Here is a 25,343-nt window from a genome sequence, read left to right as displayed (position 1 = left end):
CTCATGGCTTATACTGATTGTTGATGTTTGCTTAATGATTTGTTTCAGAATCAGTATCAGGTTTAATATCACTGGCATATGTGGTGAAATTTACAGCAACAGTACAATGCAATACATAATAATAAAAACTAAATTACAGCAAGAAGTTTATGATGTGTGTGTGTGACCATGGATTTGCACCTGGAAAGTCTTCCAGAGTGAGGTTGAAGACAACGTCGGACTGCCTTAGGGACTCCAGCTCCGGATTTGTCCTCAGGGTTTACTTCTGAAGCCTTTCCCAGGAGTGGGTATGGCCACAAGGCAGCAGAGATTTGAAATCAGTTTTTCCCTCTCTTAGATGAACTGCCTTCCCAGGTTGATGAGCGCTCTCTCTCTCTCTCTCTCTCTCTCTCTCTCTCTCTGTATATATATATATATATAAAAATAAGCATTTATTTATTTATAAAGTTAAGTTAAAAAAGTCATGCAAAAAATTAGTGAGGTCGTGTTCATGGGTTCAATGCCCACTTAGAAATTGGATGGCAGAGGGAAAGAAGCTGCTTCTGATTTATTGGGTATTGAGTAGGTTCAGGTTCCTAGACCTTCTTCCTGATGGTAATAATGAGAATAGGACATGAACCAAGTGATGGGGTTTCAACGCTGATGGATGCCACCTATTTGAGGTAAATGTGCCTTGAAGATGTGCTGGTTGTTGGGGAGGCTAGTGCCCATGATGAAGCTGACTGAACTTACAACTTTCAGCAGTTTCTTATGGTCCATTGCATAGTCAATGTTACTGTTGCCTGTTTGTGCTTTTGAATACTCCATCCACTGTACCTCAGTCGAAGGCTAGGCACCAATGGCATCAGTAAAATATCTTACAAGTGATGTAAGTGAATATTTTACAGTTCCTTTTGATTCATTTAGTTGTATGCTTGGGGTATAAATTAATGCCTCCTCCTGACAATCACGAATTATTGTAGAGAAATTATTCATATCATTCAATGGGCTGTAAAGTGGACTAAGTAGTGGATACCCCTTTAGACAAAACTGTGCTGTTTCCTGCTTTCACTTGGAAATAATATTGTCAACAGCGGATTTTGACAACTTTGTCAACAAGGATGTTGTTGAAACCTGAGAACCCGTGTTATAAGGGAATTATGAAAAGGTTAGGACCTCATTCCCTGGTTCTCAAGGGAATGAGGGAAGACCTTACAGAAGCTTACAAAATTAATCGGGATATAAATTGGGTGAATGCACGCAGGGTCTTCTCCTTAGTTTGAGTGAGACCAGAACCAGTGATCATAGATATTGGGTGAAAGGTGAAATATTCAAAGGGAATCTGAGGGGAAACTTCTTCACTCAGAAGGTGATGAGGTGTGGAACAATCTCTCAGTAGAAATGATAGATGTGGGTTCAATTGTAATATTTAAGAGTAGTTATGATAAGAAGGTGGATGAGAGCAGTTCAAAGATCAAATTTATTATAAAACTGTACACTATATGCATCTTTTTGCAGGTACCCACAAAGCAAAATAAAACAGAATATATGATATACCACACACAACAAAGACCAACAAATATCCAATGTGCAAAAGAGGAAAAATTGTACAAACAGTTAAAAAATAAACAAATAATACACAGAACATGAGCTGCAGAGTCTCTGAAATTGAATCCCCCGCTGAGCAATCAATTCATCATTGAATAGAGAGAAGCCAGTCTAGAAGCCCACTAGCTGCAGGGCAACAATTGCTCACAAACCTGGTGCGTGGGACCCAAGATTCCTGCACCTCCCGCCTGATGGTAGTAGCGAGAGGTGAGCGAGACGCTCAAATGCAGGTAGGTATCGCTGAACGACGGTTTCTTTTGGGTTCTCAGGCCTCTGCTTTAATCTGGCTCATCACTTTAACCAACATGGAGAAATGGAGCTAACAATGGGTTCACTTAGCTCTCTCTGGTTTCAATGCAGCATCCACCCCCAAGAATAGCCTTACCTGTGTAGTGCCCTGGTTCATAACTTTACTGTTGTGCTGTAGGTATTTCATTTAGCAACACTCTAACAACTGCTTGTTCTGCTTTCAACCTGTTAGGGTTATTGTTGAAGATAAGGGATTATATGGAATGTGTGCCATCCATTTAGCGGGGGGATTGTCTTGGTGAGCGACAACAAGGTTGGTCTTGGGCTTTTGTTTGAGAAGAAATGAAGAGAGAAGATGCTGGGGAGAACCGGTCATAGCATACAATCTGGTGGAAGACCTGTTTGATCAAGATGGATTGCAAGCAACGTTCAGAAGGTGGTGTGTGCTTTCACGATGACCAAGGGCCCGGCACATGGGTGGCAGAGAAGGTAGGGATGAGCTCCAACTTATGCACATTTGACAGTTTAATTAGAATGGACCTTTTTCTTTTTGCTGTTCTTTATTAACTCCTTAATTACAATTGATAAATATAATTCCTTTAATTGTATGCCGTGTACTGTCTGATATTTCGTGGCTTTAATGGTAGCAAGAAAGCGAATTACACAGCATTCACACAAACAGGGGATTTGTGGGTGGGGTGGGGGGGGGGTCACTCGTTCCTCAATCTCACATGTCTGGTGGGGCTGGAGATTGTCTGGCATAGTCTTACAAAGCCAAGGAAGCCAGAGTGTTTCATCTGCATTCTCAAGAGTCATTCCCATTCAGATATGTTCTCACATGGCCTCCTCTACTGCCATGATTAGGTCAAACTCAGGTTGGAGGAGCAACACCTCATATACTGTCTGGGTAGTTTCAGCCCCTTGGCTGAACATCGAATTCTCCAACTTCTGGTAATTCCCTCCCTCTCCCTTCCCCCATCCCACCTTCACTCTGTCTCCTCTTCTAGCTGCCTATCACCTCTCTCATGACTCTGCCTTCTTCTATTACCCATAGTGCTTTCTGCTTTCATTCCTTCTTCACCTCTCCTGCCTATCCCCTCCCTGCTTCCCCTCCCCCGCCCCTTGATCTTTCCTCTGATTGGTTTTTCACCTGGCACCTACCAGCCTTCTCCTTCCCACTCTCCCCCCCCCACCATCTTTATAGGGCCCTGCCCCTTCTTTCTTCAGTCCTGACGAAGGGTCTCACCCCAAAACTTTGACTGTTTGTTTCCACAGATGCTGCCCGACCTGCTGAGTTCCTCCAGCGTGTTGTACATGTTGATTCTCAAGAGTCAAGTTCATCAAATCCTTCAGCAGACTGTTTGGTGGTTTATAGTCTGTTTGCAGGTCGATGGGATTGGGCATGGGCCAAACGTGCTGTAGGGGACTGTTTCTGTGCTACAGTGCTCTATGACTGTATGAGCCTTTTGCTGCTACCTCCTTGGCCCACTATCTAATCCCAAAGTGGACATTTTTCTCCATGGCATGGATGGGTTTGGTGATTCCTATCACCAAACCCAGTCTGAACTAGATTTGAAACTTGCTTTCATTAAATTGAAACAGGGCAGGAGAATTGACTCCTGGATTACAAATTGATTATGTGGATCTGTAAATTATGTGTAGAAATTATTCCTTTTTCTCCATTGCTTGTAACATGACTTCCTAATTATCACTTATGACACACCCCCAAGTAAATCTATTGCTTTTCTAACTGACCACAACATTTAGTAACTCCTGCCATGATGACAAACCCTCCTTCTACTTTTTCAATGATTAATATTTTTAGTATTAATCTCTCTTTAATATCTCTCCAACATTATGTTTTCTTTGCCTTGCCTTTCAATGCCGCACCTCACCAATCCTCACCAATCATCTATGGCAGATGCATTCCCACTTGCTGCTCAACTGAGGCTTATAATGAAACATTCATTATTTCACAGTGCTGGTCCAGGCTTATCCTTTGGTGAGGGGCTGATTCTTATTGGAAGAAAATATAATCATATCCCAAGAAAAGTATCCTATTATACCTATATTAATGGCAGCAAGCAAACCATGACACCAAACTAGTTTCATGTGACAAATCTTCACTTGATGCCTGTTACGCTGTTGGTGTTTAGGGTAGCAATGAAGTTCCTCCATCTCTGTCTGACCTTAGCTGTCTTCTCTATTGTTCCCCAGATGAGGTTCAGAGACCTCATTTCTGTCTTGATAGTGCCAAGTTTTCTTTGGTCTCCTGCATTTACTCTAATAAAGTGCTGTCTTGTTGATGGAATTGTCCTCACTTCTCATCATGTGCCAAATCTATTTCCTCATGATGATTGTGGTCATGCCTTCATGATGACACTGAAGGAATAGGAGGTGGTTAGAGATCTTTCATATCCCAAAAAAAAAATGGAGGATCTTTCGGAGGCTCATGGAATTATGAATCCTGAAACTGACTAAACTATAATGTGCAGTGTGGTATGAGAGAACAAAGACTATCAGCTATGAGAACAGACTGAATTTGTATGCAGGATTGATGAGGATTGTTAAAGACAAGCTGGTCTAATTGTAGCTTTTCTTTGTGAACACTTGTGGTGTTTGAATATCCACAGGGTGATAATATCCACAATTCTGCAAAAAAGAAATCAGCTGTTCTGTTAAAACAATGTGAACGAGTATTTTATCTAATTAACTGGATAGAAGCTACAAGTGGAAACCATCTTCCCAATAAACCGCTGTTGAAATGAATCCCTATTACAACTATGTTTTGAAATTATTAATTATTTGGTATGCAATTCAAAAGTGTGGCTTAAAAACATTTTAAAATTATATCCAACTAAAGAGGAGAGGAAGATAGAAAAGAAACCAGGAGAGAAGGGGAATGTGAGATCAAAGAGGAGCTGTCAATATCAGCTGCTTACTACCATTAGAGTTTTACCTTAAATTATGATCCTCAGCCATGAGCATAAAGCAGTCAGGAAGGTAAATCTAGTCCATCACTCGAACACGTACCTCACTGCATCACAAGAGGATTGAATACAAGGATGTTTGTGAGATTATGTGGGACTTAGCTTGTAACATAAAGGTGAAGAGAAAGACATCAGGCATGCTATTAAGATCAATATCATTTCCCAAATTCAAATGAAGGTATGTTGCTATTTAGAAAAAATCCTTTGTGTGGACTTCTCCTAATCCAGTGGTTCTAATACAGGTACTCACTTTACTAATTTGCCTTGTTACTTGAATGAATAGTATGGGTGAATTGGATTTTAATTACCCCAACTAAAAGAAGTGGATGGAGGGTAAAATGAAGCAAGTCACTTACCATTTCTGTACAAGAAAGCAAGGCAATTGCAGAATAAACAAAGGGTTCTGTTGATGCCTTTGTGTGCTAATCTGTAATTTAAGTCAGCAACCTGAGTCTGGGGAACAGGAACTCAGTTGCCCACAAAGCTAACGTTGCCTGGAGGCGAATCGTGAGTCAGAAGAGGTTCAAGAGTTATGTATGAAAAATATGATAGGAATTTTTCTTATCTCCTTCATAGAGATACCATAGCAACCATCTAACTTGCTGCCGGCACTATCCATCGATTTTACCATCTCTTAGGACCGGCAAACTTTAAAGGGTTAGGATGAATCGAATCAGTGGATACACCAGCGGTTCTGACAGCTTCTGTGGGACCACTTTGTGACATACATCCCATGACTTCAATGGAAATATAAATCAGAAAGATGTAATTCAGAGAGCTGATTTATTTTTAATTATTTAGCAATGTTGCACAAAATAAAGAGCTTTCAAATAAAGCAAAGTTTGCTAAAATTATTTTTGAATTCAACTTGCATAAATCTCAAACTCTGATTTGGAGAAAATATTTCAGATTGTATAATAAATATTGTTTCGCACATGTATTTGGCTCTATGCAGTCAATACCAATTAAGTAACATTGGCTGGCCATGAAATAATACATTTGCTACTTTGAATCAGTGTCATGGTTCCTATTTGTGTATTTTGCATGAAAACAATTAAATGGAACTTTCTCAGGAATGCTTCCAACAATCTCAGCTGAACCTCTAAAAGAATTGAACATCTTCTTTCTACAATTCGTGCTAATCTTCTGCTCAAGTGACAGTAGATTCTGAGGAAAGGGCCTTTAAAATTTTTATTCCAGTATTCAAGTTTAGTCTAACCAGAGTGATGTAGAATTTAAGTGAAGCTTTCTTGATTTATATTGTGCTTAGTGTAATATGGAAAATAGTTGACGTTTTGGGCTGAGACTCTTTATCAGGACTGGAAAGGAAGGGAAAGTCAGATTCCCATCCCCTTCCTTTAGAACATAGAACATAGAATAGTACAGTACATTACAGGCCCTTCAGCCCACAATGTTCTGCCGACCCTCAAACCCTGCCTCCTATTTAACTCCCCACCTTAAATTCCTCCATATACCTGTCTAGTAGTCTCTTAAATTTCAGTCCTGAAGAAGAGTCTTGGCTCGAAATATTGACTGTTTACTCTTTTCTTTAGATGCTGCCTGACCTGCTACATTTCTTCAGCATTTTGTGTGTGTTACTTTGGATTTCCAGCATCTGCAGATTTTCTCATGTTTAGTGTAAAATTTTACATATCTATGTTGCAATGATTGTGTATACCAAATGGTAATGTCAGCTGTTAATGCCAGCAATGTTTTATCTTAAATTAAGATTTCTCAGCCATGAGGACACTGCAGTCAAGCAGGTAAATCTCATCCATCATTAAAACTCGACCATCACTACAGTTCATGCCTCACTGGGACTGCTAGGATGGCTGTGAGAGTATATGTGACAACTTGTTCTACTTCAGCTTTTTCTGCTTAGCATCACATTGATGGTAACAATGACATTGTTTCTTTCATGAAACAATATCTATGTCTTTAGAGGGACTGCTTACTTACTGTGGTTGACATTAGTTCGCAGACACTTCTGGAAGTCTGATCACCTGGCTGGACTTCTACTCCCTGAATATAGGCAGAGACCGAAAACTGCAGCACTAGTAAGGAGGACAAAGAAGGTGTAGACATGGGAAGCACAGGAAAGCTGACAGAACTGCTTTTAGTCAATGGACTGGATTGTTCTCAGGGACTCATCTTTGAATCTAGATGAGTATGCCACAGTTGATACTGATTTCTTTAAAATCTGCATGGATGAGAGTGTGCCTATGAAAACTTGCTGTAAATTCCCAAACCCAAAGCCACGGATGAACCAGGAGGATTGTTGTTAGCTGAGGGGTTACCCACATCTGAAAGAAAAAAAAAACAGGTATGAGTGGTGGAGCAAACACAAGGAAATCTGCAGATGCTGGAAATTCAAGCAACAAACACAAAATGGTGGTGGAACACAGCAGGCCAGGCAGCATCTATAAGGAGAAGCACTGTCGACGTTTCGGGCCAAGACCCTTCGTCAGAACTAAATGAAAGGAAAGATAGTAAGAGATTTGAAAGTAGGAGGGGGAGGAGAAAATACAAAATGATAGGAGAAGACCGGAGGGGGTGCGGTGAAGCTGAGAGCCAGAAAGGTGATTGGCAAAAGGGATACAGAGCTGGAGAAGAGAAAGGATCATGGGACAGGAGACCTAGCAAGAAAGAAAGGGGAAGGGGAGCACCAGAGGGAGATGGCGAATAGGAAGAGTGATGGGCAGAAAGAGAGAGAAAAAAGAGGGGGAAAAAAACAAACTATATCAGGGATGGGGTAAGAAGGGGAGGAGGGGCATTAACGGAAGTTAGAGAAGTCAATGTTCATGCCATCGGGTTGGAGGTTACCCAGACAGTATATAAGGTGTTCCTCCTCCAACGTGAGTGAGGCTTCATCTTGACAGTAGAGGAGGCCATGGATAGACATATCAGAATGGGAATGGGATGTGGAATTAAAATGTGTGGCCACTGGGAGATCCTGCTTTCTCTGGCGGACAGAGCGTATGTATTCAGTGAAACGGTCTCTCAGTCTGCATCAGGTCTCACCAATATATAAAAGGCCACACCAGGAGCACCGGACGCAGTATACCACACCAGCCGACTCACCTGGAAGGACTGTCTGGGGCCCTGAATGGTGGTGAGGGAGGAAGTGTAAGAGCAGGTGTAGCAATTGTCCTACTTACAAGGATAAGTGCCGGGAGGTCGGTGGGAAGGGATGGGGGGGGGGGGACAAGTGGACAAGGGAGTCGCGTAGGGAGTGATTGATCCCTGCGGAAAGCAGAAAGGAGGGAGGGAAAGATGTGCTTGGTAGTGGGATCCCATTGGAGGTGGTGGAAGTTACGGAGAATTATACGTTGGACCTGGAGGCTGGTGGGGTGGTAGGTGAGGACAAAGGGTACCCTATCCCGAGTGGGGTGGCGGGCGGATGGGGTGAAGGCAGATGTGTGGGAAATAGGAGAGATGCATTTGAGAGCAGAGTTGATGGTGGAAGAAGGGAACCCCCTTTGTTAAAAAAAGGAAGACATCTCCTTCATCCTGGAATGAAAAGCCTCATCCTGAGAACAGATGCATCGGAGTTGGAGGAATTGTGAGAAGGAGATAGCATTTTTGCAAGAGACAGGGTGGGAAGAGGAATAGTCCAGGTAGCTGTGAGAGTCTATAGGCTTTTAGTAGATATCAGTAGATAAGCCGTCTCCAGAGATGGAGACAGAAAGATCAAGAAAGGGGAGAGAGGTGTCAGAAATGGACCAGGTAAATTTGAGGGCAGAGTGAAAGTTGGAGGCAAAGTTAATGAAGTCAACGAGCTCAGCATGCGCGCAGGAGGCAGCGCCAATGCAGTCGTCGATGTAGCGAAGGTCAAGAGGGGGACGGATACCCGTATAGGCTTGGAACATGGACTGTTCCACAAAGCCAACAAAAAGACAGGCATAGCTGGGACCCATGTGGGTGCCCATGGCTACACCTTTGGTTTGGAGGAAGTGGGAGGAGCCAAAGGAGAAAATATTGAGAATAAGGACTAATTCTGCTAGACAGAGGAGAGTGGTGGTAGAGGGGAATTGGTTAGGTCTGGAATCCAAAAAAAAGTGGGGAGCTTTGAGACCTTCCTGGTGGGGGATGGAGGTATATAGGGTCTGGACGTCCATGGTGAAAATAAGGCGGTGGGGGCCAGGGAACTTAAAATCATTGAAAAAATTCAAAGCGTGAGAAGTGTAACGAACATAGGTGGGAAGGGATTGAACAAGGGGGGATAAAACAGTGTCAAGGTATGCAGAAATGAGTTCAGTGGGGCAGGAGCAAGCTGAGACAATAGGTCTACCTGGACAGGCAGGTTTGTGGATCTTGGGTAAGAGGTAGAAATGGGAAGTGTGGGGTGTGGAGTTTGGTGGCCGTAGATGAGAGATCCCCGGAGTTGATAAGGTTGGTGATGATATAGGAGACAGTGGCCCTGTGCTTCTTAGTGGGATCATGATCAAGGGGTAAATAAGAGGAGGTATCAGAGGGTTGTCGCTGTGCCTCAGCCAGGTAGAGGTCAGTACGCCAGACTACAACAGCTCCCCCCTTATCAGCAGGTTTTATAATGAGGTTGGGATTGGTGCGGAGGGAGCGGAGAGTAGAGCATTCAGAAGGAGAGAGCTTGGAATTGGAACACGGTGTGGTGAAGTCGAGACGGTTGATATCCCATCGGCAATTAGCAATAAAGAGATCTGGAGCGGGCAGAAGACCAGAGCAGGGTGTCCATGAAGAGGATGAGGGTTGAAGACGTGAGAAGGGGTCATTGGTGAGGGTAGGAGAGTCCTTGTCAAAGAAGTAAGCTTGGAGACAAATTCGGTGGAAGAAGAGTTTGGCATCATGGCGTACGCGGAACTTGCTGAGGTGTGGGCGAAGGGGAACAAAGGTGAGGCCCTTACTGAGGACAGAGTGCTCTGCCTCAGAGAGTTGGAGGTCGGAGGGAATGGTAAAGACCCAACATGAATGAGAGATGGGATCAGAGGGGGGAGGGTGGCTGGTGGTGTTGGTGGAGAGGGGAGGATTGGGGTGAGAGGAAGATGGAGCCTCTGAGGGCCCAGGAGCTGATGATGGGATCTGAGGGAGAGAGGTTTGCAGAGTGGTGGTGGGGGAAGGGGAGATGGGAGTCACAATCGCAGCATGTGAAGACCCGGCCTGGAGTTCAAGGCTAGAGTTGCAGTCGGTGGTTGCACAACCACTTTGAAGCTGTCCATGGTTGTTGGAATACGCGGTGATGGTGCTGGAGTCCAGGTTTTGAATATGCCCTGGGTTGCTGGGGCAGCCAAGATTGACGGCGGGGGCCATCCATGGCCATTGGAACACGCGGTGATGGTGCTGGAGTCCGGGTTTTGAATATGCCCTGGGTTGCTGGGGCAGCCAAGATCGACGGCGGGGGCCATCCATGGCCATTGGAACACGTGGTGATGGTGCTGGAGTCCGGGTTGTGAATATGCCCTGGGTTGCTGGGGCAGCCAAGATCGACGGCGGGGGCCATCCATGGCCATTGGAACACGCGGTGATGGTGCTGGAGTCCGGGTTGTGAATATGCCCTGGGTTGCTGGGGCAGCCAAGATCGATGGCCGGGCCTGGGGCCGCGATACAAAGTCTGTGCCTGCTAGTGGTGGAGCCAGCAGACTCTGGAGTCTGCAGATGGAAGATCTTGTGATCCTTGCAGGACGTGATAAACTCAAAGTTGATGGTGGAAGAAGGGAAGCCTCTTTGTTTAAAAAAGGAAGACATCTCCTTCATCCTGGAATGAAAAGCCTCATCCTGAGAGCAGATGCAGTGGTGGCAGAGGAATTGTGAGAAAGGGATAGCATTTTTGCAAGAGAAAAGGTGGGAGGAGGAATAGTCCTGGTAGCTGTGAGAGCCAGTAGGCTTATAGTAGGTATCAGTAGATGAGCCGTCTCCAGAGATGGAGACAGAAAGATCAAGAAAGGGGAGGGAGGTGTCAGAAAGTGGCCACACATTTTAATTCCACATCCCATTCCCATTCTGATATGTCTATCCATGGCCTCCTCTACTGTCAAGATGAAGCTACACTCAGGTTGGAGGAACAACACCTTATATACCTGTTGGGTAGCCTCCAAACTGATGGCATGAACATTGACTTCTCTAACTTCCGTTAATACCCCTACTCCCTTTCTTACCCCATCCCTGATATATTTAGTTTTTTTCCCCTTCTTTTTTTTCTCTCTTTCTGTCCATCACTCTGCCTGTTCACCATCTCCCTCTGGTGCTCCCCTCCTGCTTTCTTTCTCCCTAGGCCTCCTGTCCCATGATCCTTTCCCTTCTCTAGATCTGTATCCCTTTTGCCAATCACCTTTCCAGCTCTTAGCTTCACCCCACCCCCTCCCGTCTTCTCCTATCATTTTGTATTTTCTCCTCCCCCTCCTACTTTCAAATCTCTTACTATCATTTCTTTCAGATAGTCCTGACGAAGGGTCTTGGCCCGAAACGTCGACAGTGCTTCTCCTTATAGATGCTGCCTGGCCTGCTGTGTTTCACCAGCATTTTGTGTGTATGAGTTGTGGAGGATTATTTCAAGGGCAAAGAGACAACTCTGAGTGAGGTTAGAGGTGATGTCAGGTGCACGACAACTCTGGCAAAGTTTACCAGACATTACTACCAACAAAGCAAAACCCAAATCATGAATGGGAATGATGCCTCACTACCAGACAAGCTCAATGCCTTTTTTACCTGCTTTATGCCCCCTGCTACAGCCAGTGACCCTGTGATCTCTGTTTTGAAGGCTGATATCAGTCTATCTTTTGGGAGAGTTAACCCTTGCAAGGTGGCAGGCCCCAATGGATTAATTGGTAAAGCTCTGAAAACTTATGACAACCAATTGGCGTGTGTATTTCAGGACATTTTCAACCTCTCACCGCTATGGTCAAAAGTTCCCACCTGCTTCAAAAGGGCAACAATTATACCAGTGTCCAAGAAGAGTAGTGTGAGCTGCCCAGTGATTATTGTTCAGTAGCACTCACATCTGTGGTGATGAAATCCTTTGAGAGGTTGATCATGGCTAAGTTCAACTCTTGTGTCAGCAAGGACCTGGACCCACTGCAATTTGTTTATTGCCACAATAGGTCTACAGCAGATGCAATCTCAATGGCTCTTCACTTGGCCTCAGATCACCTGTGTAACACGCTGTAAGGTTTCACTGCTAATGTAATGGTTTCTCTTTAGCAGCAATCTTTGGGTTATGACTAGAGATAATAGGGCTTTGGAATGTTGGCTATCCAATGAGAGAGATGTTGTTCTTTCTTCTGGGTCTGGGAGCAGGGATTTTGTGGTCTTTTACCAGGGAGAGATGAGGAGCGAAGACACAAATGGAGAGAATTGGTAGACTGCTGGACGGAGTAAACTTGGAGAGAGGGTCTGAGGATTGGGTACGCTTGGAGGAGGTCAAGGGGAACCAGTGGACTGAAGCGTGAGCTCCAACATAGACTGTTTCATGAAAATGTGCCCTTCTTTTGGTTCTTTACTAAACATATAGTCAAATTAAGAATTATAAAGCTCAATTGTTTAAAGATATATTGTGTACTGTTTGTTATTTTGTGGTACTGATTTATAACGGGACACATCACGCAACATCCACCCAAACAAGATTTCTTAAGCTTGGCCCAGCCGGAGGCTGTCTTCCCAGAGATTAAGCTGCTAGGAGAACTGAGAGTTATAATTGTGGGGATATCGTTCGGGATTGACTTTGTTGGATGCTGTGTGGTTATCCTGAGCATTGAACCAGTGGGGTAGATACTAATACTCCGGATGAATTGTTAATTCACCTGTTCAGTACTGTTAAAGTTGCACTTGCGAGGTGAAGGTTTGATAAAGTGGTGGGCGCAGTTCTTGTTTTAGTGCAGTCCAGCGCTGATTTAGCGGTAACTGGGGGCAGATAGTTCAAAGACAGGGTTCTGTCATTTCTGAGGAGTGGGGGGGAAGGAGTGGTCAGATTTTGAATATCTAATTAGTCCACGTCCCCCAGTGAAGAGTGAATATTTGGAGTTAGTATCCGCTCTTACCTCTCTGGCGAATAAATGGAAAAATGCCCAGGCTCAAAGTCCCAGCTTCACCTGTTCTCTGGAATAACGCCCACCCCTAAAGGGGAAAAGGAATATGAGACTTGGGCGGAGCAGACCTCTCAGTTGTTAGATGAGTGGCAGTGTTTTGATGATGTAAAGTGACAGAAATTGGTTGAGAATTTGAATGGGTGGTTTGCTGACGTTGTGAGAGCCACAAGGTTGCAGTATCCCTTAGCAACAGCTGTCAATTACATGCAAGCACTGGATAATGCAGTTGGCCCAACTGGAAGCCCAATGGAGCTCATGGTGGGGTTTCAGAACATGCGTCAGGAGGAGGGGGAGAAGCTTTCTGCTTATATTTTTCGGCTAGAGTTTGCAGCGCAGAGGGGTCATTCAGGTGGCTGAGGTGGGTCAGTTAACAGTCGACTAGATAGCCAGGGGCGCCTAGTCCCAGGACCTGATTGGGTGGGGTCTCTGACAGACTCGTAAGACATATCCCCCTCCATCTTTTGTTGAGCTGATCAGAGAGGTGCAGGAAGAGGATAACACATTGGAGCTGCGGGAGGCCATCGTCAGCAGGGTACAGTCCTCGGTAGTAGTCCCCTGCGGTGAAGTGACCACAGATAGCCTACCCCGGGGTGCGGTAGAGGAGGTTGTGGCAGAGTTGAGAACAGAGATATGTCGGCTGTTATCAATGGGAGTGACCCACCCCCCCCCCCCCCCCCCGCCCAAATGATGGAGCTGATGGGGGTGGGCGGGTTCCCGAAGGGGACGAACAATGTGGAGGGCTGCTGGCAGCAGGTGTCACGCCAGAAGTGGAGTGAGCCCCTGGGTACCTCAGCAGAGCGCGTTGTTGGGAAACTTAGAGGAAACTCAGTGAGGGAATGGCCTGCTGACCCTGGGGGTACATGTTCCCAGCAATATACCAAGGAACCCCTGAAAGTGAAAGGCCCTATTCCTGATGGCTTAGTGGGACAATGATTCAGTGTGTTTTGCAATGGTTCGAGGGTATTGATGCTAAAGCAATACTCAACACTGGGTCACAGGTCATGTTGTTGTACCGTTTATTTTACAACTGGTATATGAAGCGTTTACCATTGACCCCATTCAGTGCAGTGGAGATCTGGGGGCTTGGTGCTAGTGATTATTCATATGGCGGTTATTTATCACTGAAACCGGAGTTCTCGGAGGCCAATGTGGGAGTGTCTGAGGCCCTTGATACATTACTGCTGGTTTGTCCAGACCCCACTGAGAAGGGTGGTGTTTCAATCCTGGCGGGGACCAACACCCCTCTGGTGAGGGGGCTCATGGGGGCCTGCAAGAAGAAGGCTGGCGAGAGCTTCTGGGAACATTGTCTGTTTAGCTGGTGTTTCGAGCTGCTTTTGAGGAAGTGCATGGTAGCAATGGGCCAGAAACCGAATTTAGACGAGGGACTGTGTGGTTTACCCAGTCGAAACCAATGGTGGTACAGCCCGAGGAAGTAGCGAGAGTGATAGGGACCCCAAATTTCCCAGAGTGCCTGAGGGCGAGGTCCTCTTAGTGGACACTCCAGAAGACCACAAGGGGGAGTTGGAATTTCCTGCTGGTGAGGCCCAAATTGCAGAAACCCTCAGTTATACAGCCGAGCAGGATGGCAGTGATTGTCAGGAACATCACGAAGAGGGAGGTTACCTTCAAGCAGGAGGTACCGCGACGCATCCCGGAGACGGTAATGTCTAGTGTCTCTGTGAGGCACGCTGGGGAGAAACTATTGGAAAAAGGGGGAAAGTTGACCATTGAATCATTCAACTTCGGGGACTCCCCAGCTCCTGTGTGTTGGAAGAGGAGGTTGGTAGAGAAGGTGTTGAAGCTGGAAGGTGTCTTTTCCACTGACGAGTTTGATGTGGGTTGTTCCAAGAGCACTCATCACACTATTTGAGTGACTGAGGACATCCTGCTTAGAGAGCGGTCGTGGAGGCTGCCCTGAGATAAGAGCTGCACATAGACCCAGAGCCCAACTTGGACCCTACACCTAGTAAGAGGACTCTGTAAAAACACAGGGCAACTGCAGGGCCCACAGCAGGAGAGGTTAGGCCAGACCCCACCCCTGAGAGGGATACTGATTCGGAGGATGAGGACCTGGATGTGTGGTGTTTGCTGCCTTTTGCGAACTCTCCATTGATTGAGGAAGAGACTCTCAGCCCTTCTCCCACTGAGTCAGGTGAAGTGGGGGGAGGGGGCTATCTGTGGACAGCCCGGGTTACAGCAGGACCCTGCAAGGGATGAAGCAGGGCTCAGCCAACGGACAGAGGGGTCAGAGTTACAGATGGGCATGAGTGATAGGTCGGGTGAGGCCTCGCCAGGCAGACCAGAAGAATCCCCAGTAGTGTCTGAACCTGATGCATTAGATGAGGGCATACGGAGGTCTTAGAGAATTAGGAGACCACAGGATAGGCTGGCCTAGGTAGCACCGGGGGAACAGAGTGTAACCTTTACTGTGTTAGGAAGCTATATCACTGCCCTTTACACTTTGTGTTTTGCAGGAAGGGTTGGCGAATTATCTCAACGCCATGAGGACATGACTAAATTTGATGGGGGGAGAGTGTAACATATTGTAAGGTTTCATTCTCTGTAGCAGCAATATTTGGGTTATGACTAGAGATAATGGGGCTTTGGAATGTGGGCTATCCAATGAGAGGGATGTTGTTCTTTCTTGAGGGTCTGGGAGCAGGATTTTGCTGTCTTTTGCCAGGGAAAGATGAGGAGAGAAGACACGAATGGAGAGAGTTGGTAGACCGCCGGACAAAGTGGACTCGGATTGAGGGTCTGAGGGTCGGCTACGCTTGGAGTAGGTCGAGGGGAACCAGTGTTCTGAACCATGAGCTCCAACATTACACAGTAGACTGTTTCACAAGAATGAGCCCTTTACTTTTTTTTGTTTCTTTACTAATCATGTAGTCAAATTAAGAATTATAAAGCTTAATCATGTAATCATATATTGTATACTGTTTGTTATTTTGTTGTAAAAGGGGATGCATCATGCAGCATCCACCTAAACAAGATTTCTTAAGTTTGGCTGGGCCGAGGGCTGTCTTCCCTTAGATTAAGTTGCTAGCTGAACCGAGAGTTTCATGTGGGCAATACATACACTTATGTCAGGATGCTATTCATTGACTAAAGCTCAGCGTTTAACACCATCATTCCAGCAATACTGATCAAAAAGTTACAGAACCTGGGCCTCTGTACCTCCCTCTGTAATTCGATCCTTGACTTCCTAACCAGAAGAACACAATCTGTGCAAATTAGTAATACCTTCTGCACATTGATGATCGACGCTCGCACACCTTAAGCATGTGTGTTTAGCCCACTGCTCTACTCTCTCTACATCCATTACTCTGTGGCTAGGCATAGATCAAATGCCATTTACAAATTTTCTGATGATACACCCATTGTTGGCAGAATCTCTGATGGAGACAAGAGGGCATACAGGAGCATGATGTACCAGCTAGTTGAGTGGTGTCACAGCAACAACCTCGCACTCAACATCAGTAAGATAAAGTTCTGATTATGAACTTCAGGAAGGGTAAGACAAGAGAACATGAACTAATAATCACAGAGGGACCAGAAGTGGAGAGAGTGGGCAGTGTCAAGTTCCTGGGCATCAACATCTCTGAGAATCTAACCAGGTCCGAACTTATCGATGCAGCTATAAAGAAGGCAAGGCAGCGGCTATATTTCATTAGGAGTTTGAGGAGGTTTAGTTTGTCACCTAAAACACTCGAAAACTGAGACAAGTGCATTCCGACAGGCTACATCACTGTTTGGTATGGGGGAAATACTGCCTAGAACTGGCAGAAGCTACAAAAGTTGTGAAATTAGTCAGCTCCATCATGGATACTAGTTTCTGTAGTTTTCAAGACACCTTCAAGAAGCAATGCCTCAGAAAGGTGGCGTCCATTATTAAGGAATCCCCTCAGCATGCCGTACTCTCTTCTCATTGTTACCATCATGAAGGAGGTACAGAAGCCTAAAGGCACACACGCACTGATTCATGAACAGATATTTCCCTGCAAACATCCGATTTCTAAATGGACATTGAACCCATGAACACCACCTCACTTCTTCATTATTTCTACTTTTGCACTATTTTTAATATAATTATTTAATATACATACATATGCCTACAGTAATTGATTTACATTGTTATTTTTCTACATTATTATGTATTGCATTGTACTTCTGCCACCAAGTTAACAAATTTCATGACACATGCTGGTGATATTAAACCTGATTCTAATTGTGATTCTGAAATGATACAACTGAAATTAAACAAAATTAATACAAATGTTCTTGGTCATGCAATCTGAAAATAATAGAATATATTTGTGTTACAATGATTAATTATTTTGAAAAATTATTTCTCTCTCTGTAGTTTTTGCCTGACCTGCTGGGTATTTCCAACATTCTCTATTTTATTCCAGATTTCCAGGGGCAGCAGTATTTTGATTTTGAGGTAGATGGATATCCTGCCTAAATTTAGCCTGATTGAATCACTGGAAATCAATCAGACAGCAACCCCTGGAGCTTGAGGTTACAGAGATGTAGTGGACTGAGATGATTTTTAATAAATAAGGAGTTTGGATGAGATTATGAAAAGGAAGTGGTTACCATGGATTTGGCCCCAAGAGGATGAGCATCAGTGGTAAAAAAAAATCTGTAAGTGGTGGAGTAATTTGAAAATGAAGTGGAATCTATTGGTGCTGGTGTGTTGAAGGGATAGAAAATTTACTGCCATTCCCTTTGGCCAGGAGAAGGTATTCCATTTCTCCTAACTCACAGAGACAGTGTGAAGACAAATTGAAAATGAATTCAACTCTTCTTTATTAATTAAATTTCTGGTAATCTAAGGCACTTAGTTAAAGATATAATCATTATAAATATTATTAAGATAAATTCTATAGTCTTCTTAAAATATCTCAGTGACTAAACTTGAGTGAACAGTGAATGGAGATAACAGAGTAAGTGAATTAAGAATTGCAAATTTGATGACTGGCATGGCCATTAGCACAAGGTTTAACAACACCTCACTGATGCTGAGCTATATTCTAAGATGCGCTATGATGCATCGTAGGAGATGCAACCAGCAGTCATCAGGGGTTTCAGGTCCTACAACATCAGACACTCAATCCCAAGCAATCCAGCCAGGCTTGGTGCTCAGACATTGGCTTGTGTTAGAGCAGCTTTGGTCTACAGGTCACTCCTCTTGACCCATAGCCATCTAGATGCTCTTGATGGCTCTTTTCTTTGCAACCAACATAATGCCAAGGAGTGAGTAGGTTCTGCATAGCAAACAGTCAGCAACATGTCCATAATCCCACCTCTATAGATTCACATCTTGTCCTCCACCCCTGTCTTTGCACTGCTTCACCAGCTCCTGGTATTTGGCTAAGTCACACTGAAGAGAAGTGTAAAGATAGTGCATATCTGAGTTTTTTTTAGTTGTTTTTTTTTGTGTTTTGTGAGGTTTTTTTTTATTAGTCAAAACATAGAAAATAATGCCAGGGCGATAATACACCAGCAGCAGAAAACACAACTGTACAGTTCTGTCACTGCATTGTCACATGAAGGGGCCAGAAGGACTTGAACAAGTACAGAGATTGTTTGTAAATATAGTGACAGGACTAACAAATTTAAGTTTTAAACTGGGCTGGAGTTGTTATGTTTGGATCAGACATATCTAAGGATAAATTTCATTTTTATATAAATTTATTTGAGATTTATGTCACCTGTGTTCCTTAGCAATGCACCAATGATGTAGACCCATAAATTTAAAGTTACTGGTGGAAGGAGTATAGGTGGATGCAAAGGAGGAATTTTACACCAACAGCTCTGGAATTAATTTTCAAAAGGGGTGGAAGTGGTAGACACATAACTTATACAGTATTTAAAATCTACCTTGATTCAGTCTTGCAGAACTGTAAGTTATGAAACTACTGACAAGGAATCAAAACAGTAATCAAGAGGAATGCCATGAATGCCATCTTCAATTAGGCTTGTCTGAAAGATTCTCTGTAAAACTATATCAACACGTCATCTGCCTCACTAGAGGACTCAAACCCATTTGATCACTGTTATAACACTCCATCCCTCACCCACGCATTGGTAAATCTGAGTACTTTACTCTGCTTCTTCTTCCTGTGTAGAGCTGAAGAGCGAATATTGGTGAAGAAGATGACAAAGAGCAGAACAACAGAGATAAGGAGCAAGTTTGAGATTGTTTCAGTTTAATGGACTGGACCATGTTCAAGTTTCACCGATTGCCTAAGTACGTGCTTGGATGAATGTTTACGAAGGCTTCTCTAACTTGAAGCATAGCTAAAACATAATATTCATAATTTACTGAGGACTACTTCTGTGATATTTAGGGATGGTTAGCTAGAGTCCAGGTATATCTCTAGAAGGCCATAGTGAGCACAAAGTGATAATTGCAACTAAACTGGAATTGCAGATGGGTGGTCGAAAGCTGGAACTGAACTTGCTCAGTATAACTTCCTAGAAAGACAGATTGGGCTGTAAAAATGGCAAAGATCCATCATTCCCAGATGAGCTCAATCTATTTTAATGTGTACCTTGATAGGAAGAACTATGACACACCCACACAAGCCCCCACATCACCAGACAACCCTGTAAATTTATGCTCTGAGGCCGACATCTGGATATCCTTCAATTGGTGAATCTACGAAAGGCAGCTGCTCCAGACAGTGCATCTGGCCAAGTACTAAAGGCCTGCATGGACCAACTGGCTGCAGCATTTACAGACATTTTCAATCTATTGTTTCTGTGGTCTGAGCTTCCAGCCTTCCCCAAAAAGTCATCTATTGTACTGCTGCTCAAGAAGAATGTGGTGATCTTCATGAATGAAGACTTCTTAGAAGCTCTGAAGTCAATGGTAACAAAGTGTCTCGAGAGGTTGGTAATGGTGCAAAACAACTTCTGCCTCAGAGCAGGCCAGCTTCAATTTGTCCACCATAACAGCAGTCCAAGAGCAGATCAAATGTCTTGGGCTCTTCATTCTGCTCTAGACCAACTGGACAACATAAGCTTATACATCAGTTCATTAACTACAACTCAGCATTCATCCCATTCTAACTCATCATTAAGCTGCAAGATCTTCGGCTCTGTACTTTCCTTTGCAACTTAATACTCAACTTCCTCACTGGCAGATCTCAGTCGCTGAGAATTGGCAACGACATCTCCTGAATAATCATCTACACAGGTCTACTTCTGTATGCTTTGCTCCCTGCTCCACTCCCTATGTGGTTACGTAATTGTTTGTCGAAGGACAACTGCAACCCATATTCAAATTTGCTGATAATACTACCGCTGATGAATTGACAATGGAACGAGTCAGCAGCTCTAAATTTCTGGGCATTTACATATTGGATTTGCTGGGCCCAGGCCAGCACATAGATGCAATCAAAATGAAAACAAGCTAGAGTCTCTACTTTTGTTGTGACTGTGATTGAAGTCACTGGACAGACATTCAAGCTGGTGATACAGAAGCCTTTATTCAGCACAACAAGCAGGTATTATTGGAGACGCTCTCAGTAAAGGATCTCTGACACAAAATTACATCACGTTTATATATGCTAAATATCAAAAGTAACGACAGGACAATTCTACAGTTACAATGCATTTGTGATTCTTCCTTTGATTTAAACACCGAGGTCTTCACACCAACACTCAAAACACCCTAAATAGAATGTTTATCATGTCTGTGTCTGAACTGCATTCATGCATATGTAGATATCTCAGATCAATGGGATGTTTCCTGATTTGCAATATACCACAGTCTGCAGCTCCAAGAACACCATTGTTCAGAGCTGCACTTTAAACTCAGTTTGCAATCCATATTCAGACCTGAAGATTGGTTGCTGATGAGCTTATTACTTGTTATATTCCATAACTCTAGAATACACCTTAACACTTTCATAGTGGATTAAGGAGGGTTGTCTTGTCACTGAACACTTCAACAGATGTGAAAGTATCCTTACTAGTTGCATCACTGCCTGGTACAGCAATTTAAATGTGCAGAACGTAAGAAGCTGCAGAGTGCAATGGATTCTGTCCAATACATAAAGTGCATATCTTTTCACACCATCAGTAGTATCTGTAGGAGATACTGTCTGAAGCTTGCAACATTCATCATCAAAGATCCCTACCCACCCCCCCACCCCAAATCTGAACCATGAAATTTTGTCACAGCTATCATTTGGTATGAGATATAGAAGCCTGAAGTCCCATTACATCAGGTTGAAGAACACTTAATTCCCTTTAACCAGTGGGCTCTCGAACTAATCGTTTAAACTCTAATCACTATAGTTCAGTAATATTGTGACCACTTTGATCAATTTGCACTACAAGGAACATGCTTTTATTTTAGCTCCACTTGTGTTTTCTCATGCAAAAATTGTGTTTAGTTTATTCTTATGAATGTTGCTTCTCTGATATTATGTGCCTATGATGTTGTAGCAAATATATTTTTCATTGCACATGTGCAATCATGTATCTGATAAGAAACATATGATAATAAACAACTTTGACTTTGAACTGGAAAGATGGATTAACCTCGCTCTGCTTTGTTCCATTGTCTGAGTGAAATGCCTTCCATCAGAGTTGTAAATGTTCTGATTCCTTGATTTCATAAATGCACTTTTTCTGATGCACATAAACTACAACTGAATAGGCTCAAGGATCTTCTGTTTCAGATTATTTGAATCGGACACTCTGACCAAACTCCAACTCACTCTTTCTGTGCATTTTTTTCTATCAATTACCACTATACAGTAAATGTACACCATGATTCTTGAAGTCAATACCGTACACTTAAATATATTATTTCACTTGGAATTGGGTCAAATTATTTAGTTGATTAATCAAAATGTTTTGCATATGCTTAAAGTGTGCTAAATATTGGGATATTTATTAGATTTTTTTTAATTTTACCGAATAGAGAAGTGAATGCATACTGTAAAAGTCTGGAAACCTGCCAATGAACAAAACATAACACAAAACTTTTAAAAGGATTGGAGAAATGAGTAGAAAACAACAAGTTCTAAAGTTTTATGAATATGAAATTCAACATAATGGCAATTTACAGTGGATGGTTACTAGTGAATTCTTGAACACTGAGTGCCCATGGACTTGTTTGATCTCCCTGGCTTCTGCTTACCTCTTTTTCTCTACTATTTTCACTTTAGGAAATTCAGCCTTTGTATTCAATATGCTAACCATGCAATTCAGAACAGTAGTTTGTTAAATCAATCCAGTGTTGTTATAGTTTGCAATTCTCTTTAACCAAAGAGTCAGAAAATATGCTATCACACCTTGTTCTTTATATAATCAGAATCAGATTTAGGTTTAGTATCACTAACACATGTCATGAAATTTGTTAACTTTGTTTAGTAGTACAATGCAATACATGATACTATAGGGGAAAAAAACTGAATTTCAGTAAGTATTGATATAAATTAAATAAATAGTGCAAAAAAAAAGTAGTGAGGCTGTGTTCATGGATTCAATCTCCATTTAGAAATTAAATGGCAGAGGGGAAGAAGCCGTTCCAGAATCATTGAGTGTGTGCCTTCAGGCTTCTGTACCTCCTCCCTGATAGTAACAATGAGAAGAGAACATGTCCTGGGTGGTGGGTCCTTAATGATAGACTGCTTTCTTGAGGCATTGCTCCTTGAAGATGTCCTGGATACTTTGGAGGCTTACATGCCCATGATAGAGCTGACTAATATTACAACTCTCTGCAGCTTACTTCGATTCTGTGCAGTCACCACCTTCCCCATACCAGACGGTGATGCAGCTGGTTAGAATGCTTTCCATGGTACATCTATAGAAATTTGCGAGAGTTTCAAGTGGCATACCAAATCTTCTCAAACTCCTAATGAAATATGGCCTCTGTCTTGCCTTCTTTATAGCTGCATCAATATGTTAGGTCTAGGTTAGTTCTTCAAAATGTAATGACACACAAGAATTTGAAATTGCTCATTCTTTCCACTTCTGATCCTTCTATGAGGATTGGTTCATGTTCCCTCATTTTACCATTCCTGAAGTCACCATCAGTACTTTAGTCTTGCTGACATTGTGCAAGGTTGTTGCTGCAACATCACTCAATGAAATGGTATATCTCACTCCTGTACGCCCATTCATAACCATCTGAAATTCTGCCAACAATGGTTGCATCATCAACAAATTTACAGATGCTATTTGAGCTGTGCCTAGCCACACAGTCACAGGTGTAGAGAGAGTAGAGCAGTGGGCTAAGCATACATCCCTGAGGTGTGCAAGTGTTGATTGTCAGCAAGGTGGAGATGTTATTTCCAATCCATGCAGATTGTTATCTTTCAGTTAGCACTCGAGGATCCAGTTGCAGAAGGAAGTACAGAGGTCCAGGTTCTTGAGCTTTTCATTCAGAACTGTAGGGATGTTGATGTTAAACACTGAACTGTAGTCAATGTACATCATCCTGACATAGGTACTTGCGTGGTCCAGGTGATCCAAGGTCACATGGACAGCCAATGAGATCATCTCTTCCATAGAACTATTGTGGCGATAGGCAAATTGCAGTGGATCCTGATCCTTCCTGAGACAGGAGTTGATTCTAGCCTTTCAAAGCATTTCATCACCATAGATGTGAGTACTACTGGATGATGGTCTCTCAGACAGCTTACTTTGCTCTTCCTGGTATAATTGTTGCCCTTTTGAAGCAGGTGGGAACCTCCAACTATAACAATGAGAGACTGAAAATGTCTTTGAACACCCCCATCAGTTGGATGGCGCAGGTTTTTAGAGCCTTCTACTCTGGCCATACAGCAATTTTCTGACTTGATTTGAAAAATACAAGATGATTTAAAAATGCTTCACTTTGATTTTTGTCTGGAAAATAATCTGTGCTAGTGACAACAACTCATATTGTACAGCTATTAATCAGAGAAAGGTGGAATGAACATCCATCCTTGAAATGTGCTGCGTGCTTCATTGGTGGACTTAGTTTTCCAGGAAGCCTTACCTTTTAGCAGATTGCATTTCCATTGAGCAGAAATGTACTCAATAAATCCACTGCATGTATTTGTATTGGCAGCATACCAATGCAGAGAGGTAGTGAAGCTAAATGTTTAGTAGTTATGAGCAATAATTTCCATTTATCACAGTCCATTCTCAAGTGAAGTACAGTTAAACTTCAACAACTGAAAATTAACTGTCCTCTTCCATCATTGATAACAAAATTACTGCATGATATAGAATTCAATGACTTTCAATTGGACCCTTTATTTTGTTTCAAGAGAAACACTGCATTTAGAAATCAGTCCAAACTTTGATTTTACAGTGGGGATCTGATCAAATTATTTATATTATTCAACCAATGAATTGCAAGGAGTGACAATCATGTGTGAAAGTCAATTACATCTAATGCTTTCCGTTTATAGCAATACCTATTGTAACTAGACTAGTTGTCTTCACATTAGAAATCTTCACCCATAGCCCAGCAAGCCTAAAAAAACACATAGATTAAGAGAAATGTATGATTCCAGTTGATTTTACGATTTGAACTTGAATTGTCTACTTTAGCTGAGTGTTAATGGTCAATTGCGCTCAGAGATCCTGGACAAAGGAACATAATTTGTACATCACTATTCATGCTGGGTGGCTTGTGTGAGAGGCGTGTGAAAGCTGATCTGCCGATGGCCCTTCCAGTTAAAGAATATGGATGACATTACTTAGAGAACAAGATGTGCTAAATCTTTGACAAGCCATATTGGAACAAAAGACACAAAACGTTCCTCCGCTAGGGAATTGACTGAATTAATTTCCACTTGAGCAGGCAACAGGCAAGATTCTTTCATTGCAGAACATTTTGGTTGGAAATATATCCTTGAGTCAGTCTACGACTTCAACAGAAGACAAAAGAGAAGTGGAGTGGAAAATATCCTAAATATATTTTCTACTAAGAACAAATTAGTTAAATTTTCAGAGCTTGCATATGTCTCTTATAATTATTTCTCCTGCAAATGGATCTGTGGTAAATGAGATGATAAAAGTTTTGAGAATATTTAATAACACACATCGAGTAATATGAGAAATCCATTTTCAAACATCAGAGATTTATTACATTTCTTTTGATTTAAGTTTTATTGGACTGGAACAGCAAATTTTCAAAGTTAATGAAAGTACATATGAGTTTCTAGGTTTGGAAGGTAAAGTGTATATTCAGAATAATCAAAAGCGTACATGATTATGCCTAGATGTATATACATTTACAAGCTTTTAATGTGTTCTTAACTATAATACTTTTAATAAGCATTGATGGTGCTAATATTGACAAAGTATAAAGAAACATTGCAAAACAAACTTCTAAATGAGCTCAAAACAAAACAAGCAGAATTAAATGATTAAGAAGCAGGGCAGAATATCTGATCCATATAACCAAATGTAAGTATTATGCAGAGGCAGCAGTCCGAGC

This window comes from Hypanus sabinus, chromosome 5 (assembly GCF_030144855.1).
Source record: "Hypanus sabinus isolate sHypSab1 chromosome 5, sHypSab1.hap1, whole genome shotgun sequence".
Taxonomy (NCBI): Eukaryota; Metazoa; Chordata; class Chondrichthyes; order Myliobatiformes; family Dasyatidae; genus Hypanus; species Hypanus sabinus.
Note: the sequence above shows the minus strand (reverse complement) of the source record.